Source organism: Tursiops truncatus, chromosome 10 (genome assembly GCF_011762595.2).
Source record: "Tursiops truncatus isolate mTurTru1 chromosome 10, mTurTru1.mat.Y, whole genome shotgun sequence".
Classification (NCBI taxonomy): Eukaryota; Metazoa; Chordata; class Mammalia; order Artiodactyla; family Delphinidae; genus Tursiops; species Tursiops truncatus.
Window position 1 is genome coordinate 72,823,258 of NC_047043.1, and position 19,590 is coordinate 72,842,847.

Below are 19,590 nucleotides of genomic sequence, written 5' to 3' on the forward strand. Positions count from 1 at the left end.
GTCAGATCTATGCATGAGCTGCTTGGGTAAGTCCGAAATTCAAAAACAGCTGGGTTTATCCTCCCAAGCTCCTTATCCATACATGTTCTCCCAGTATTTTATTGTTCCATAAAACTTCCTTTCATCTGTGGTCAATCAGTGGTACAGATCATATAGGAAAGGCAAGATAAACATCTGAATCTTCCCCTTTATTTGCTAGTTTTCAAAATAATGGATTAGTCTACCAGTATGTGCCAATGATGACCTATTAGAGTTTTTCTTTCTTTTTAAAGAATCATTTTGATCTCATGGATTTAAACATATTTGATCTGTTTAGATCCATTGCAATTATTAACCTTATTGATGAGTACAAATTTAGTAGAGAACTGTTTCTGATCATTTGACTGCCTTGATAAACCATGCATTTGGCCAAGTCACTTGTCTGAATTATAGTGGGAACAGATGATGATAAATCAGTAAGACTCCCGGAAGACTGATCTTTTCCTTAAGGACCCATTACCATTACTGGCCAGCAAGTATTCAGGAATGAAGTACAATGTCGTCCATCCATTCATTTTTAATTATTTGCTCACTCATTGAACCAACAAACATTTATTGAATGCATAGCATGTGCCAGGCTCTGTGTTAGGCACAGGGATCTCAATAGCAAGTAGAAATAGGCATGTTCCCTGTCCTCAGGGAGATTACATTCTAGTCAGGGAAATAGAGACATTGGTAAAATAATTGCACAAACACACGTTAAATTGTGGCGTGTCAGGAACTAAAAAAGATAACTTTTTTTTTTTTGCGGTATGCGGGCCTCTCACTGTTGTGGCCTCTCCCATTGCAGAGCACAGGCTCCGGACGTGCAGGCTTAGCGGCCATGGCTCACGGGCCCAGCCGCTCCACGGCATGTGGGATCTTCCCGGACCGGGGCACGAACCCGTGTCCCCTGCATCGGCAGGCGGACTCTCAACCACTGTGCCACCAGGGAAGCCCTAAAAAAGGTAACTTTGAGGAGGAGGTATGAAAGTGAGCAGTAGAGTTGGTCTCTTCTGGAAGGTCAGGGAAGGTCTCTTAGAGAAGATAACTTGTCTGACATTTGAGGGAGGGGAAGAGGCTGACCAAGCAAAAGGAGGAGGGGGTGACAGTAAATGTAATCTTGAATACTTATATATTATAACCTCTCCCTGTTGATCCTGTTTATATGTTATAATCCGGCCCCATGCAGACTGTAATCCTCCTAAGCCTAGATTGAAAAGAACATATATTTTGAAGGCGTCCATGGCTGTTTAAACAAATTCTTGTCCCTCACTTACATTTCCCTTCTCCAGCAAATCCCACTAACCTCTTCTGGTCATCAAGTTGAGCATACACAATAGGCTATTTGGACAAATGAACAAACATAGATTTTCTATTCACTCCCTATGAAAGAAAACTCCATCTAGAGGATCTTATAAAGATTCCTTGTCCTTTCCCTGATTTTTCTTTGGAAGACTGTTGGTTTCCTTCAAGAAGAGTTCAGGAGCGCTTGATTATCTGCAGGACAAGTTGAATCACGTCTCCAAACTCAGTTTTGATTCTAGCTGAGCCCACTAGGCAGTGGGCCCCCGGGGGGCTTGCTCCAGCTGCTTGCATCTGCATTGGTTACTCCTGGCAGCCGGGCCTTGACATAAAGAAAGCGAAAGCTTGGATGGTGGCTAAAGAAATTGTCACATACCTGCCTGTTTACCCTGGGAATCATCCCCTTAGAGGTAGGCCTGGCCTTTACAGTGAGTGGAGACGCTTGACACAGACAGAGGGCAAGGGAGAGCAAAAGAACGGATGAGCAGAGTGGCCTTCTACCTTACATTAGGAGGTTTGATCCTGACAAGTGCTCTAGGCACCCCTCTGTTGCTCATAACAATAAGGTGTACTCTGAGAGTACTGTGAACCCAGCACTGCAATCTTTTCATTTCATTCCTTGCTTCCCAGGCTCGTCTTTTGCCAGCTGCATGCAGGTGAAGGGGGGTCCTGCCCCTGGGCCTGACACCAATGTGCTCTTAGCCAGAGTGGCAAGTTGCCACGCTATGGATGCTCATGGTTTACTGCAGAAGAGCCTTGTTAGGAGCCGAGCCCTCCCTCTGGTTCAAGGACTCTCCTCCCCAGGTCAGGCACTGTTGACCCCACAGTAGCAACCACCCAAAATCCTTGGTTTGCTGCCCAAGGCTCTCATGTTACAGTTAAAGACCTGCAAATATCCGTAGAGTCTTGGCCAGAAAGATCTGGCTAGCATTACAATTTCAAGGAGGAAATATTTCATTGTTGACTCTTTTTCCAAGCTCAAGTGAGCTAAAGCCAAAGAGGATTTTATTGCTCTTACAGCAGAATATTCCCTGGGAAGATATGGCTTTAGGCCTAAGATGCTTCAAATGATGTCAGGAGCCCTTGATGTCTTTCCTAAGCTATAAAAAAATTGGTGGGGCTTCCCTGGTGGCGCAGTGGTTGGGAGTCTGCCTGCCGATGCAGGGGACACGGGTTCGTGCCCCGGTCTGGGAAGATCCCACATGCCGCGGAGTGGCTGGGCCTGTGAGCCATGGCCGCTGAGCCTGCGCGTCCGGAGCCCGTGCTCCGCAACGGGAGAGGCCGCAACAGTGAGAGGCCCGCGTACCGCAAAAAAGAAAAATTGGTGTACTGTTACCAAAAGAAGAAAACATGTTGTTGGATTGCCACAAAATAACCAATATCCATTTTAGTTATTTTAACATACATAGTATGCTTGGATAGGATTATATTTTCTTCTCTCTCCTCCCTTTTTCTGGAGCCTGGCACTTGTCATGGATAAAGAAATGGAGGGGGATGTTCGTAATGCAACTCCAAGAAAAGGTGGAGATAACAAGGTATACAAGATAGTCTGTCCGGAAGTTCACATTTACAGGGCAAGATGGCAAATTATTTCTTTAAAATAATCCACCCAGAGCTTAGCCACTACAGAGGTGTCTTCTCCACCCACTATGCCTACTTTCATCCTCATGATTTGAAGCTCCCCTCTTCTTAGGAGTAGAACTGGGTAGAAAATGGAATGACTGCCAACACACAAAGAGGAGGTGGTATCTGGGTGGAGGAAAGAAGGAGATGACAGAGGGAGGGAGGTTGTGAGATGGGCAGGGAATGTGAAGGAGAAGGTCTGTAGCTAAAGTGCTGGCCCTGGGGATGCTCTATAATCTCTAGAGAGGCTAAGAGCCATCTACAAAATTCATGGAGACAAGTTACAGGGCCTGGACATTACTGCCAAAGCCTGACCATCCTTTGAACTCAGTAGAGGTAGAAGCAAAGAATTTATGAAACACTCTTTGGGGTTCTGGTGTGCACGCGCGTGCATGTGTGTGTGTGTGTGTGTGTGTGTGTGTGTGTGTGTGTATTAGCCTGGTTGAAGGAGGGAAGTACCAACAGGTGCCTGGATCTCCCCTCCCAGAAGTTGGGAAATGAGCAGAGCCCACAGGAAGGACCAACCAGCTGATGAGTTTCTTTTTTCTTTGTAAATGATTGTCCTACTCACTCTCCTCCAAGCTCAGCGTTACATATACCACTCAGTGGCTATCTTGTGAAGGGTTAATGTCTCTGTAGAAAGGCAATGTACCTGAGGAGTTACACTCATAGCCTTGGGGTCAGACAATCCTGGGCTGAGTCCCTTCTCCACCATGTGCTACCCATGCGACCTTGTACTGCCTGTGTGACCTTGAGCATGTTATTTCTTCTCACATTTAGTAAGCTCTCAAGAATTGGGAGAGACAATGATGATACAGATCCCTATTATCTTTACTGAGTTTGCCTGTGTGGGATTTTCAAACTTGAGCCTGAGGGTCAGATTGGGGAAAAAAAAAAAAAAACTTACAGAAATAGCGGTTTAAATGTTTGGGATGAGAGCCTCAGCTTTGCTATTGCCTGAGTATGAGGCCACAGGAGCCACTTCACTGTGCTGGGCTTTGCTTTCTATATCTACACAGTGTGTTTGTATGTGGAGGGGAGGAGTGATCAAAACAAGTGACACTCCCCATCTCACGGGATCATGTTGGAACCTGGGTTGGATCTTGCTTTATAAATTTTTGCTGGGAAAAATGGAAGAGTTGGAGAGCCAGAGGACAGGGTGTGGCAGGGGGAAAGAGTGGGGAAAGGAGGAGGGCTGGCTCCAACTTCTAGGTGTTAAGAGTAATATTGCCGGTCCCTTTCCTGGGGCTGTTCAGGACAGGAGCCGAGGGACAGCTCAGCCTCCGTGTGGGACGTCTATCCCGACCTCCGTGTTTTCCCTTGGGAGCTGAGACCTGCCAGCACAGCCAGCTTCTCTCCTCAGCCCAGCTCAGAACTTTATGCACGCCAATGTATTTATATTCATCTGTTCCGATTCTGAGTAGTGAAAAATCATTTTATGTGCTCCAAGCTGAGAGGGAAGAAAAAGTTCGTACATTGATTCCTTGCGGTCTAGGGAGTCATGGGATGGCTTCTATAATTCTAGAAATTATGACCAGGCATCCATAAAGATGAGGCAGAATCCCCATGCAGCAGTTCCGGTAGCTCAATGGAACATTATTTAATACCCATCCGTGGCAGTGTGGCAGCATTGAAAGACTTCATTTAATTTATTTCTTCATCACAGTTAGAGAATGAGCAGACAGCAGGCTGGGCATGTGGAGTCCCAGGAGCTCCTCTGGCTCCCCCAGACTGGGGCCCAGGGATTTGTGGCTGTTTGGGCTTTGTCCATTGTTATTTTGTGCACTTCTAAAAAGTGATTGTCTGTTTAATTCACATTTAGAACTCTCTCAACTTAAAACCAGGTTCTACCAAAAACATTCTGAGTTGATTCAGTTCCATTCCATTCAAATTAATTCAATCAGAGGAACATTTGTGGAGCAACTAGTTGCTGCTATGCTAGATCTGTGGGGGCATAAAAATGAACCAGGCCAGGCCCCTGCTTCCCCAAAGCTAGCTGGATGTTCCACAGTTGCTCCTTAAAGCTCCGTAAATTGTAGGATGAAGGCAGTATTGGAAATTGAACACAGTTCAAGCCTCTCACTGACCAGATTGGCCAGTTCTCTTCCATTTTCCATTGTTTTCACCCTGATCTGCTTCCTTTACCTAATAAAGAACACAGCTATTAGTTCAGCAAATATTAAAGGCCTAAGTGTATGCCCAGCATAGAGGCAGTGTGGGAGGAAAACTAATTGTTCTCGTTCATTTACCAGCTTATTGGATAGTATCAGGAGCCCACACTAGAGAGCCAGTTGGTCGGGTCGTGAACAAGGGCAAGTTGACGACTTCTCTAAGCTCCATTTCCTCATCTGCACGTGGAAATGATAATAACATGCACCCTCATGGCTGTGAGAACTAAAGGAGCTAATGTGTATACAAAATTCAGCGTATTTCCTAGCACATGGTAGGTGCTCAAGAGCTGCTTTCTATCATCATCATCATTGCCTATTTTAGCACAGAAATTCCTAAAGGTCAGCGATAGTTGCATTTTATGGATGACAAACAGCCTCCAGCACCTGTTAACAAGTGATCAATGATTCATAAATACTAATAAAATACTAAACGTTAAGTGTTTTAAATCTCTCTCCCATGCCTCTGTCAGTAAGGAAGACTGTATTGAGTTAGCTCCAATAGTATCATCCTTTGCAGCACTGAATCTGGGCCTGGTAAACGGGAAAATGAAGGAAGCGAGAGGCTAAGTGGGGTTACATGATAAGGAGCTGAGACAGAGCCAGCATGGAGAGAGACCAGGAAGGGTTCTGCAGACCTGGTTTGGGATAGAGCATGGGGGAAACCTTGAGTGGGAGAGGCCAAAGACTTGGGGATAGGTCCCTTTTGTTTGAGAGACAGAAGGAAAAAGAGAGAGAAAGAGAGAGAGAGAATAAACGAATGGATGGATGGATGGATGGATGGATGAATGAATGAATGAAAGAAAAGCCCTTAAGGCAGCACAGGCCTCCACAGGTCTCAGAAGGGCTCTGCTGTTACCCTCTGGAAATTTTTAATAATTTGTCAACAAGGGGCCCCAGATTTTCATTGTGCACTGGGCTCTGCATATTGTGTACCTGGTCCTACCTTAGGGAAAGATTTGTTACAGTTTCACTATGTGAAATGAATGGAATCCCTTTTTAGCATTTTCTTGAGATTTAAACAGTTTTCGATTCTTGGGGGTGGGGTGGGTCAATTGTGGATCCTTTGACTAAAACTCTGGACTAGGCTGGGCCTCAAGCTGGTTCCGCTTTACCCAGATTCCATAGCAGAAGAGCACTCTTCCCTCTATTCTGCTGTAGGCATCCTCCTGCACCCATCCCAGCCCAAATTCATTTGCAAGATCCTTGGGAAGTCTGCGGGCAGCCTCCAATGTGTGCTCACTCCATCAGCCCCTGGGGAAACCCAGTACAACACTCTACACTCCATTCCATTATCCTGGCAAAATGCTGAAAGAAAAGGCTGCAGAGGGCTTCCCTGGTGGCGCAGTGGTTGAGAGTCCACCTGCCAATGCAGGGGACACGGGTTCGTGCCCCAGTCTGGGAAGATCCCACATGCCGCGGAGCGGCTGGGCCCGTGAGCCATGGCCGCTGAGCCTGCGCGTCCGGAGCCTGTGCTCCGCGGCGGGAGAGACCACAACAGTGAGAGGCCCAAGTACCGCAAAAAAAAAAGAAAAAGAAAAAAGAAAAGGCTGCAGGTGTTCCTTGGGGGGTTCAGATAAAGGAAGCAGTGTCCCTAGACGTGCTGTGTAGGACACGGGGAAGTTCTCACTCCTGGAGTTCAACCTGGGAAGGTGCGCACTTCTGCTTCTGTGTGGATGTTGCGCGGAGCCGCTTTCTTGTCCTGCCTTCCATTCTGACAGAAAGGCACCGTGTAGAGAGGATAAGGTACTGTGAGTTCAGCCCATTATCTAATGGTTTCAAGGGTCATTTTGATCTTGTCAGGATCAGCAGGCCTCCTTTCAGCCGACCTAGAAAGGCTGACAGAAACAATAAATGGACAATTTTGAAACTCTTTTTCTGAGTTATACTCTGGAGACAAATTCTGGTAAATACTGATCTCTAGCCCCCTCTCCACTTGCCAGCCCACCATTTTCAGAGATGATTGCCCCCGTCTCTGACCACCACGTGGTCATCAGCTTATCTTGCCAACATTGTGTCAGCAAGCGATTTGCTGTCGCTTCTCTGTCTGCCCTGTAGTGCTTACACCACAAAGAGCCCAACATGATGTATACCTCACAGCACACTTTCGTCTCTAATTTAGTGCCTACATAGCTGTAATAGCTGTATTGAACTGAAGCTGAGAAAAATCATCCTTGCCACCCTCCATTTTTAGGGAGTCTGTGATAGGTTGGAGGATTAACCTGTTGATCTCTAGTCAGAAATCATTACCTCTCACCCCCTTCTGCCTCGTCAATAAATGGCACGGAATTTCAATTCCAGGAGACACATTCAAAACAGGGGTGTCTAGAGCTGTGCATAGGACTATAAATAGGGTGGAATCTAAAGGAAAGCATTTAAACCCAAGAGACAGATTACAGGTTACACCACACCCTATAAAGGATTTAGACTTCTAAAAATATTAACATTTCTTCTGTAACAGATTGTTCCGCTCATGGAAATTACAATTACTGTCATTTTTTTGATACTGACCATGAAAACTACATATATTTTCTTCAGACATGGTATTTTAACTAAGTAGTGAAATAAAGCATTTATTTCAAAGACTGTATTGCCTGAACTGTCTAGATCTGTATGTTTTTATGAAAAGTTTCTCATGCCTTGTTTAAGTGCCCCAGCTCTAGAGCTGAGCGAGATCTAGTTGGCCTGAAATACCATCAGACTCCTAATGATGAGGTCAATTTGGCATGAAAAACTGGCTATAAAGAGCACTTTATAAAACAGTAAAAATCTATACTACAAATGTTATAGTGGGACCAACAAATGTCAAATTAAAGTTGGGGGAGTGGACACAAAAATCCACGAAAAGTGGATGCTTCTCGTTTGAACTAAAGACATTAGTGTGAGCCAGGGTTTCTATGTTTGGTAGAATGTTTGCTTCACAGAATCTTAATCGGAATTACGTTAAAAAGAAAAAAAAAAGAGCTCTGTGGTAAGGTAGACTTAAGATTCTCTGAGCTAAGCAAAGCCCAGAGGGTTTTCTTATTGTAAGAATTCTCACTGCTTTTAATTTGCTTAACTGCCGTGTGAATGAGCAAGGGCAGAGGGAGAACCTAGGACAGAACACTCCCCAAACTTGCTGGAACTTAGAAAGTTATTCTGAGAAATATTTCAAGGGATTAGAATTCTGGGACCCCTTTGGGAAAACGTGTGTCTCGGTCCTGGGGGCACGTTTGGAGGGGAAGGTGTCGAGTGGGCCTGTGTGTAGGCCACAGTGTTGGAGTGCTCAGTGATCTAGGGTCCTGTGGCCACCTTGGCTGGCACCTGAGGGCACCGTTGCGTTCCCCTCTCCTCCTAGGGCTCCTTTATGACATTCAGAAAACCATCCGGAGCGATTTGACAGGAGGACACATAGGCTACAGCTCCAAAGTATCAGGTTACTTTGCTTGTGTTCTTTGAAGTTTGAAGTCTTTGAAGTTTTGGTTTCCCTTGAGAGGTGAAGATCAGAAAACAAACGCCAAAGGTCTTTATACACTGTGGAAAGAAAGTACAATTAACAACCATGCAGTGCTCCCCAAATGCCTTGGCCAGAGTGCTGGAGTTCTAGTGTTCACAAACTTTGACTCTGCTGGAGTTTTAATGGGGTGATAGTCCCCGGGGATCCAGGAATGCTGGAATCATGCCTTGCCAATCACTTTCCCACTGCCCTCCCCTGTGAGGTTCTGAAGAGTGTTATATGCCTAAGGAACAAGAATATGCTTGAAGCTATCACTTTATTTACAGCTACTTGACTTTTAGCTCTGGTAAAGACATCTAAGTGGGGTCCTCTGGTTCTGTTCTTTTTCACAGATCTGAATTTCAGTATCTACCACTGTCCAGCCACCAGAAGAAGTTGGGAGGGAGGGGCTGCAAGGCAGCTGGAGAAAAAGCCTGGCTTAGTGCTCTTACCAGCTGCCAGCCTGGAGAAGCTGAGAGAGCAGGAGGGGAGGTTGACAGTTCAGCATCAATCCTGTAAGGAATAGGCCCTGACAATAAGCCCCATCCCATCAGATGTACTAAGAGGAGGACTGTCTTAGTCCAGTCTGGCGGCTATAACACAATACCACACCCTGTGTAGCTTTAAACAACAAAAATGTATTTCTCACAGTTCTGGGTGCTGGAAGTCCAAGATCAGTGTGCCGGTATGGTCGGGTTCCGGTGAGAACCCTCTTCCAGTCACAGACTGCTGACTTCTGGTTTTGTCTTCACTTGCTGGAAGGAGCCAAGCGAGCTCTCTTCGGCCTCTTTTATTTAATTTATATATATATGTGTATTTTAAAACTTTTTGAATTTTATTTTATTTATTTTTTTATATAGCAGGTTCTTATTAGTTATCCATTTTATACATATTAGTGTATACATGTCAATCTCAATCTCCCAGTTCATTCCACCCCCACCCCCACCCCCACCACTTTCCCCCCTTGGTTCCATACATTTGTTCTCTACATCTGTGTCTCAACTTCTGCCCTGCAAACCGGTTCATCTGTACCATTTTTCTAGGTTCCACATATATGCATTAATATATGATATTTGTTTTTCCCTTTCTGATTTACTTCACTCTGTATGACAGACTCTGGTCCATCCACGTCTCTACAAATGACCCAATTTTGTTCCTTTTTATGGCTGAGTAATATTCCATTGTATATATGCACCACATCTTCTTTATCCATTCCTCTGTCGATGGGCATTTAGGTTGCTTCCATGACCTGGCTATTGTAAATAGTGCTGCAATGAACATTGGGGTGCATGTGTCTTTTTGAATTATAGTTTTCTCTGGGTATATGCCCAGTAGTGGGATTGCTGGGTCATATGGTAATTCTATTTCTAGTTTTTTAAGGAACCTCCATACTGTTCTCCATAAGGCTGTATCAGTTTACATTCCCACCAACAGTGCAAGAGGGTCCCCTTTTCTCCACACCCTCTCCAGCATTTGTTGTTTGTAGATTTTCTGATGATGCCCATTCTAACTGGTGTGAGGTGATACCTCATTGTGGTTTTGATTTGCATTTCTCTAATCATTAGTGATGTTAAGCAGCTTTTCATGTGCTTCTTGGCCATCTGTATTTCTTCTTGGAGAAATGTGTATTTACATCTTCTGCCCATTTTTAGATTGGGTTGTTTTTTTTTTTTTAATATTGAGCTGCATGAACTGTTTATTTTGGAGATTAATCCTTTGTCCATTGATTCGTGTGCAAAAATTTTCTCCCATTCTGAGGGTTGTCTTTTCGTCTTGTTTATGGTTTCCTTTGCTGTGCAAAAGCTTTTAAGTTTCATTAGGTCCCATTTGTTTATTTTTGTATTTTTGTTTTTACTTCCATTACTCTAGGAGGTGGATCATAAAAGATCTTGTTGTGATTTATGTCAAAGAGTGTTCTTCCTATGTTTTCCTCTAAGAGTTTTATAGTGTCTGGTCTTACATTTAGATCTCTAATCCATTTATTTTTTTCTACTCCATTTTGAGTTTATTTTTGTGTATGGTGTTAGGGAGTGTTCTAATTTCATTCTTTTACATGTAGCTGTCCAGTTTTCCCAGTACCACTTATTGAAGAGACTGTCTTTTCTCCATTGTATATCCTTGCTTCCTTTGTCATAGATTAGTTGACCATAGGTGCCTGGGTTTATCTCTGGGCTTTCTGTCTTCTTCCATTGATCTATATTTCTGTTTTTGTGCCAGTACCATACTGTCTGGATTACTGTAGCTTTGTAGTATAGTCTGAAGCCAGGGAGTCTGATTCCTCCAGCTCCGTTTTTTTCCCCCAAGACTGCTTTGGCTCCTCGGGTTCTTTTGTGTTTCCATACAAATTTTAAGATTTTTTTGTTCTAGTTCTGTAAATAATGCCATTGGCAATTTGATAGGGATTGCATTGAATCTGTAGATTGCTTTGGGTTCCAGTCATTTTTCACAATGTTGATTCTTCCAATCCAAGAACATGGTGTATCTCTCCATCTGTTGGTATCATCTTTAATTTCTTTCATCAGTGTCTTATAGTTTTCTGCATACAGGTCTTTTGTCTCCCTAGATAGGTTTATTCTTAGGTATTTTATTCTTTTGTTGCAGTGGTAAAGGGGAGTGTTTCCTTAATTTCTCTTTCAGATTTTTCATCGTTAGTATATAGGAATGCAAGAGATTTCTGTGCATTAATTTTGTATCCTGCAACTTTACCAAATTCATTGATTAGCTCTAGCAGTTTTCTGGTAGCATCCTTAGGATTCTCTATGTACAGTGTCATGTCATCTGCAGACAGTGACAATTTTACTTCTTCTTTTCCAATTTGTATTCCTTTTATTTTTTTTCTTCTCTGTTTGCCATGCTAGGACTTCCAAAACTATGTTGAATAATAGTGGACATCCTTATCTTGTTACTGATCTTAGAGGAAATGCTTTCAGTTTTTCACCATTGAGATGATGTTTGCTGTGGGTTTGTCATATATGGTCTTTATTATGTTGAGGTAGGTTCCCTCTATGCCCACTTTCTGGAGAGTTTTTATCATAAATGGGTGTTGAATTTTGTCAAAAGCTTTCTCTGCATCTACTGAGATGATCATATGGTTTTTCTCCTTCAATTTGTTAATATGGTGTTTCACATTGATTGATTCGTGTATATTGAAGAATCCTTGCATCCCTGGGATAAATCCCACTTGATCATGGTGTATGATCCTTTTAATGTGTTGTTGGATTCTGTTTGCTAGTATTTTGTTGAGGATTTTTGCATCTATATTCATCAGTGTTATTGGTCTGTAACTTTCTTTTTTTGTAGTATCTTTGTCTGGTTTTGGTATCAGGGTGATGGTGGCCTCATAGAATGAGTTTGGGAGTTTTCCTTCCTCTGCAATTTTTTGGAAGAGTTTGAGAAGGATGGGTGTTAGCTCTTCTCTAAATGTTTGATAGAATTCACCTGTGAAGCCATCTATCCAGGACTATTGTTTGTTGGAAGATTTTTAATCCCAGTTTCAATTTCATTACTTGTGATTGATCTGTTCATATATTCTATTTCTTCCTGGTTCAGTCTTGGAAGGTTATACCTTTCTAAGGATTTCTTCCAGGTTGTCCATTTTATTGGCATAGAGTTGCTTGCCGTAGTCTATTAGGATGCTTTGTATTTCTGCACGGTCCGTTGTAACTTCTCCTTTTTCATTTCTAATTTTATTGATTTGAGTCCTTGCCATTTTTTTCTTGATTAGTCTGGCTAAAGGTTTATCAATTTTGTTGATCTTCTCAAAGAACCAGCTTTTAGTTTTATTGATCTTTGCTATTGTTTTCTTTGTTTCTATTTCATTTATTTGTGCTCTGATCTTTAAGATTTCTTTCCTTCTACTAACTTTGGGTTTTGTTTGTTCTTCTGTCTCTAGTTCCTTTAGGTGTAAGGTTAGATTGTTTATTTGAGATTTTTCTTGTTTCTTAAGGTAGGCTTGTATTACTATAAGCTTCCCTCTTAGAACTACTTTTCCTGCATCCCATAGGTTTTGGATCGTCATGTTTTCATTGTCATTTGTCGCTAGGTATTTTTTTATTTCCTCTTTGATTTCTTCAGTGCTCTCTTGGTTATTTAGTAACGTATTGTTTAGCCTCCATGTTTTTGTGTTTTTTACATTTTTTTCTCCTGTAATCGATTTCTAATCTCATAGCATTTTGGTCAGAAAAGATGCTTGATACGATTTCAGTTTTCTTAAATTTACTGAGGCTTGATTTGTGACCCAAGATGTGATCTATCCTGGAGAATGTTCCATGTGCACTTGAGAAGAAAGTGTAATCTGCTGTTTTTGGTTGGAATGTCCTATAAATATCAATTCAATGCATCTGTTCTATTGTGTCATTTAAAGCTTGTGTTTCCTTATTAATTTTCTGTCTGTGTGATCTGTCTATTGGTGTGTGAGGTGTTAAAGTCCCCCACTCTTATCGTGTTAATGTGGATTTCCTCTTTTATAGCTGTTAGTAGTTTCCTTATGTATTAAGGTGCACCTATGTTGGGTGCATATATATTTATAATTGTTATATCTCCTTCTTGTACTGATCCCTTGATCATTATGTAGTGTCCTTCCTTGTCTCTTTGTAACATTGTTTATTTTAAAGTCTATTTTATCTGATATGAGTATTGCTACTCCAGCTTTCTTTTGATTTCCATTTGCATGGAATATCTTTTTCCATCCCCTCACTTTCAGTCTGTATGTGTCCCTAGGTCTGAATTGGGTCTCTTGTAGACAGCATATATATGGGTCTTGTTTTTGTATCCATTCAATGAGCCTGTGTCTTTTGGTTGGAACATTTAATCCATTCACGTTTAAGGTAATTATCAATATGTATGTTCCTATTACCATTTCATTAATTGTTTTGGGTTTGTTTTTGTAGGTCCTTTACTTCTCTTGTGTTTCCCACTTAGAGAAGTTCCTTTAGCATTTGTTGTAAAGCTGCTTTGGTGGTGCTGAATTCTCTTAGCTTTTGATTGTCTGTAAAGCTTTTGATTTCTGCATCAAATCTGAATGAGATCATTGCCGGCCAGAGTAAAATTGGTTGCAGGTTCTTCCCTTTCATCACTTTAAGTATATCATGCCACTCCCTTCTGGCTTGTAGAGTTTCTGCTGAGAAATCAGCTGTTAACCTTATGGGAGTTCCCTTGTATGTTATTTGTTGCTTTTCCCTTGCTGCTTTCAATAATTTTTCTTTGTCTTTAATTTTTGCCAGTTTGATTACTATGTGTCTCAGTGTGTTTCTCCTTGGGTTTATCCTGTATGGGACTCTCTGTGCTTCCTGGACTTGGGTGGCTATTTCCTTTCCCATGTTAGGGAAGTTTTCAACTATAATCTCTTCAAATATTTTCTCGGGTCCTTTCTCTCTCTCTTCTCCTTCTGGAACCCCTATAATGCAAATGTTGGTGCGTTTAATGTTGTCCCAGTGGTATGTTAGGCTGTCTTCATTTCTTTTCATTCTTTTTCCTTTATTCTGTTCGGCAGCAGTGAATTCCACCATTCTGTCTTCCAGGTCACTCATCTGTTCTTCTGCCTCAGTTATTCTGCTATTGATTCCTTCTAGTGTATTTTTCATTTCAGTTATTGTATTGTTCATCTCTCTTTGTTTGTTCTTTAATTCTTCTAGGTCTTAAACATTTCTTGCATCTTCTCGATCTTTGCCTCCATTCTTTTTCCGAGGTCCTGGATCATCTTCACTATTATTATTCTGAATTCTTTTTCTGGAAGTTGCCTATCTCCACTTCATTTAGTTGTTTTCCTGGGGTGTTATCTTGTTCCTTCTTCTGGTACATAGCCTCTGCCTTTTCATCTTGTCTCTCTTTCTGTGAATGTGGTTTTTGTTCCACAGGCTGCAGGATTGTGGTTCTTCTTGCTTCTGCTGACTGCCCTCTGGTAGATGAGGCTATCTAAGAGGCTTCTGCAGGTTTCCTGATGGGAGGGACTGGTGGTGGGTAGAGCTGGCTGTTGCACTTGTGGGTAGAGCTCAGTAAAACTTTAATCTGCTTGTCTGCTGATGGGTGGGGCTGGGTTCCCTCCCTGTTGGTTGTTTGGCCTGAGGCGACCCAACACTGGAGCCTACCCGGGCTCTTTGGTGGGGCTAATGGCAGACTCTGGGAAGGCTCATGGCAAGAAGTACTTTCCAGAACCTCTGCTGCCAGTGTCCTTGTCTTCCTGGTGAGAGTGATCCACCCCCCACCTCTGCAGGAGACCCTCCAACACTAGCAGGTAGGTCTGGTCCAGTCTCCTATAGGGTCACTTCTCCTTCCCCTGGGTCCCGATGTGCACACTACTTTGTGTGTGCCCATCAAGAGTGGAGTCTCTGTCTCCCCCAGTCCTGTTGATGTCCTGCAATCAAATCCCTCTAGTGTTCAAAATCTGATTCTCAAGAATTTCTTCTCCCGTTGCCGGACCCCCAGGTTCGGAAGCCTGACCTGGGGCTCAGAACCTTCACTCCAGTGGGTGGACTTCTATGGTATAAGGGTTCTCCGGTTTGTGAGTCACCCACCCAGCAGTTACGGGATTTGATTTTATTGTGATTGCACCCCGCCTACCATCTCATTGTGACTTCTCCTCTGTCTTTGGATGTGGGGTATCTTTTTTGGTGAGTTGTTCAGCAGTTAGTTGTGATTCCGGTGTTCTTGTAAGAGGGAGTGAGAGCACATCCTTCTACTTTGCCATCTTGAACCAATCTCTGGGCCTCTTTTATAAGGGCATTAATCTCATTCCTGAGGGCTCTGCCCTCATGACCTAATTACCTCCGAAAGGCCCACCTCCTAATACAACCACACTGGGCATTAGAATTTCAACATATGAATTTGGAGGCAGCAAAACATTCAGACCATGGTATAGATTGCCCTCTGATGATGAAGAAAGAGAGAAATAAGAATCAGCAGATTTAGCCCTAGTCTTAGTCTGCTTGATTAGATGATTATTTAGACCTGATTCCACGCCTGGCTTCCCCTCTTCATGCAAGCACCTGAAGCCTTAGTAAGGTCCAAGCCAACATCCTGATGGTAACCATCAACATCACATCAATTACCAGGTTCCATCTGTGTGGACCATAAAAGCATCTTGCCTTGGGACCAAGACTGGGAGGTGCAGAGGAGATGGGATTCGGGCCACTACCACCTTCTTTGTTTATGAAATGAACCCACATAGATATCTTGGCCCCCATCCTTTAAAGGAGTTGAGTATACAATTTGCCCCCAGTAGATGGATCAGAGAAGATTAGAATGAACCATTTCCCTCACTTCTTTCCTTCTCTGGGTAACTTGAGTCCCATCTGGGTTTCTGTTTCTGAGCCTGGTTTGATTCTGATCCTGACCCTGGGATCATAGACTCTGTATTGAATAGCATTCTGAATAGTCAGCTGGCCTACTTATGCATCCTCAGGCACATTGAGTCTGCCCCAGAGACACAGAGTTCTATTTTTTAACAACTCTTTTGCTATTAAGAAATGTTTCCTTATATGTAACCTCATGCTTTTGTACTGCACTTCGTGGAGGCAAAAAAACAACTGGATATTACCTGTGGTTGAGTCTTCTGTGTGCTCAAAGATTCTTGGTCTTACTTGTCGAGGTTGAAAAATCCAATCTTAACCTCTTTTTTATAATTCTTATTTTCCTTCTTTTCACCATATTGTGAATGTTCCAACAAAAAGCTTCCTTAAATTTGTTAATCATTAGAATCATCTGGAGACCTTTCTAAACGTACCAAATTGCACATCATTCTCCAGGCTTCCTGTATAAGAATTATAGGGACTGGGGTGGTTTGCAGCTTGGGCAGGAATTACCATTTTTAAATAGGACAAATAAATTATTGGGATCTTTTTGAAGTGTGTGCCCAAATTACAGTTCTCCCTTTCTCAGGGAATGGCACCCATTCTTCAAATGTGTGTGCCTGGCATCCAGGTTGGCACTAGCGTTGTGGATGGGGGGACATCTGGTTCAAATGAGGCCAAAGAGTGTCTTATTCCCAGAATTTGGAAATGGCACTTAGAGACAGGAGGTCAATCTCTGAGGGCGATTAGAAGTATGACATGAAAAAAATGGAGAAACCAAATTATGACCTGAAGATAGAGAGCAGAGAGAGATGGTCTGCAGAGACGAAGTAGAGTGAAGCAGCTCTCTGAGATATTCAAGAGAAAAAAGCAAAGCATTCCAATGGCTCTAGGCTCTGGTTCTGGTCTCAGCATTCCTTCCCCAAGAGTCCATGAGATGGTCTCTGTCCTATGTGGGTGACCCTCCCTTCTTGCCTAACCTAGCTAAAGCAGATTTTCATTACCAGCCACCAAAAGGGGCCTGTCAAATATGGAACTAATGGCTCCACCAGGATTGTTGATAAGCTCACAGCCTATGTCTTCTTTCCCTGTTGACTATAGAATTCTCTATTTTGCTTTCCTGAGAGGACACGTGCCTCTTGACTTTGAAAGAATATTTCATTGACATCATCTGACTAGGCAATTTTAATACTCCCCTAACTTTGAATGATTACCATTGAACAATTTTCTCAATTTTTCTAACAGGAAAAAACCCACTAATATTTACTAACTGATGCATTCACCCCAAACCTGTAAAGGCAATACTATTATTGGCCCATTTTACATGTGAGGAAATTGAGGCATAGAAGGGGTAAATAACTTTCCTTAGGTCACAAAGCTGGTAAATGGTGGGTCCAGCACTTGAACCCAGATGTGACCACAGACTCTGAAATTTCAACCACTTTGATATACTTGGATTGAGACCAAAATTCAGTGGTTGAGGGAAAAACTCTTGATGCTGCCTAAGAAGTAATGTGCAAATACTCGTTTCTGTACTAAGAGAACATTCCAGTTTGGACTCAATAGGAAGAAGCAAACAAGGTGGGTTAGGGGGCTCTGGTAGTTTTCATAGATGAGTCAGGACTTGAATTGAGGCCAGAGAGAGGTGGGGATAGAGAGCGTTGCCATCTTACCACCCATTTCCTCCTTTAAACAGATCTCTGATTTTATTCATATATCCATCCCTTCCCCAAGTGACCCGTGTGCTAGGGATAGGCTGTCCTCCAGGAAAATGCCTTATTTTCTATGGGTAAACCCATCCCCCTTGCCAGTAATTGGGCATGTGACCCAACTTAGGCCAGTGAGATGCTGGGAGAGGTTTTCTGGGGAGTTTATGAGACAACTTTGTCTGAATCTTATGGGAAAAATTTCAGAAGAGATTCTCTCTTCTGATCTGGGTGTTATTCTATCAGTTAGCTATTGCCACAAAAATATGCACAGCAAAATCCCACACAATCTCAGTACCAGAGAGTGATAAGCATCTATTTAGTGATCTAGGCCTTGCTTGTTGCAATTCAGTTCTCCTGACATTGGCTGGGCTCACTAATTAGGGTCTGGGGATCAGTTGAGCTAGCTTGTGTTCTACACCAGAGTCTCCCATTCCGTCCCAGGACCGGTAAGCTAGCGTGTTCTTCTCAAGACAGTGGCACCAGTGTAAGAGCACCAGAGGAAATACGCAAGCATATCTCAAGCCTAGTCTCCATCACATCTACCAACGTTTCATTGGCTAAAGAAAATCACATGATTAAGCTTAGTATCAAGTCCACCCTTCCTGGGAGTGATGGGGAGGGTGTATATTTCTGAGAAACAGTTTAATCTACCACAGGGCCGTGCATGGATATGAGACCCAGGAGAATGACAGCCCCCCTCCTTTTCAGCCTGCAGATAAAGCCAACACACACGGAGAAAAGGGGATCCGAGAGAACCCCAGGAAACCAGAGCTGGAACCACTAGATCAAATCAACCTGAAGTTTTAGTCGACATCTGGACTTTTGGTAATGTTGGCCAAGTTTGACATTATTTAAGCAAGTTTGAGGTAGATATTCTGTTACTTGCAGCTGACACTCTCCCAATTCAGAGTTTTCCTTGCAACATTTAGGAACAGAGGCCCAGAGATGTGAATAAACAGCACATAGGGAAAAAGCAATGCAAAGAGCCTGGAGAGACTATATATATGCACACACACACATATATATTGGCCAAGTGTTTTGTCCTTGAAAACCCAACCATACTTTTCTTTTATCACCCACACAACTTGCAGCAGATCTGTTCCTTCTTGATTTTGTGTAATTTGATTCATTCACAGATGTTTGTTCATCTGGCCTTCCAGTTGGTATGGTAACAGCCTGACTGAACTGTGGCATTTATTATTCACTACATGCTCTTGTCAAGTCAGTAAGAAGTAGGTTTGGTTTTTTTCAAGCAACCCAGGGGACTGAGTCATTTAGGAGAAAATGTGGCCCTATACCTCCTCTGATACTGATGCTTGAAATTCTCCTGTTAAAACTCTACCACTTTCCTCTGCTCACATTGACTGAGGTGTTTCCTTCCTTTTGCTAGAGCTCTTGTTTCCTAGCTATGGAAGGCAACATTCATTTCCACCTTCCACCCCCATCATCTTACAGTAATAACAGGACATAAATTGAGTGGACAGCTAGTCAAAGGATTTGTAAAAGTCACATTAAAAAAAATACTGGGGGACTTCCCTGGTGGCGCAGTGGTTGAGAGTCCACCTGCCAATGCAGGAGACACGGGTTCGTGCCCCGGTCTGGGAAGATCCCACATGCCGCAGAGCGGCTGGGCCCGTGAGCCATGGCCGCTGAGCCTGCGCGTCCGGAGCCTGTGCTCCACAACGGGAGAGGCCACAACAGTGAGAGGCCCGCGTACCGCAAAAAAAAAAAAAAAAGAAAAAAATTACTGGGAAGGAGCGAAGGGTAATATCTCAGAGTAAATATCAGTCATTTAAAATAATACTTATCAAGGCTCACTGTGTGCTTGTAACTCAACTAAGAATTTCTTGGTACCCTAGGAGGTAAAACATTGAGTAAGAACATGGCTAGTATTCACTGGAAACCTACTATGTGCTGGGCACTACATGGGGCCCACCATACACATTATTCGTTCAGTCTTCACAATGACCCTGGAAAATAACTATGCCTTTCCCCATTTTAGGAAG

General features: G+C 43.0%; 1 long non-coding RNA gene across 1 annotated transcript in view; it reads left to right on the forward strand.

The window, feature by feature from the left end:
• LOC109552190 (uncharacterized) overlaps nt 1-18,409 on the forward strand; it is a 300,767-nt gene extending 282,358 nt beyond the window's left edge. The window contains exon 4 of the long non-coding RNA XR_002178963.3: nt 18,293-18,409. This is a non-coding gene — a long non-coding RNA (uncharacterized lncRNA). The remainder of the gene's footprint in view (nt 1-18,292) is intronic.
• The last annotated feature ends 1,181 nt before the right edge of the window (nt 18,410-19,590 follow it).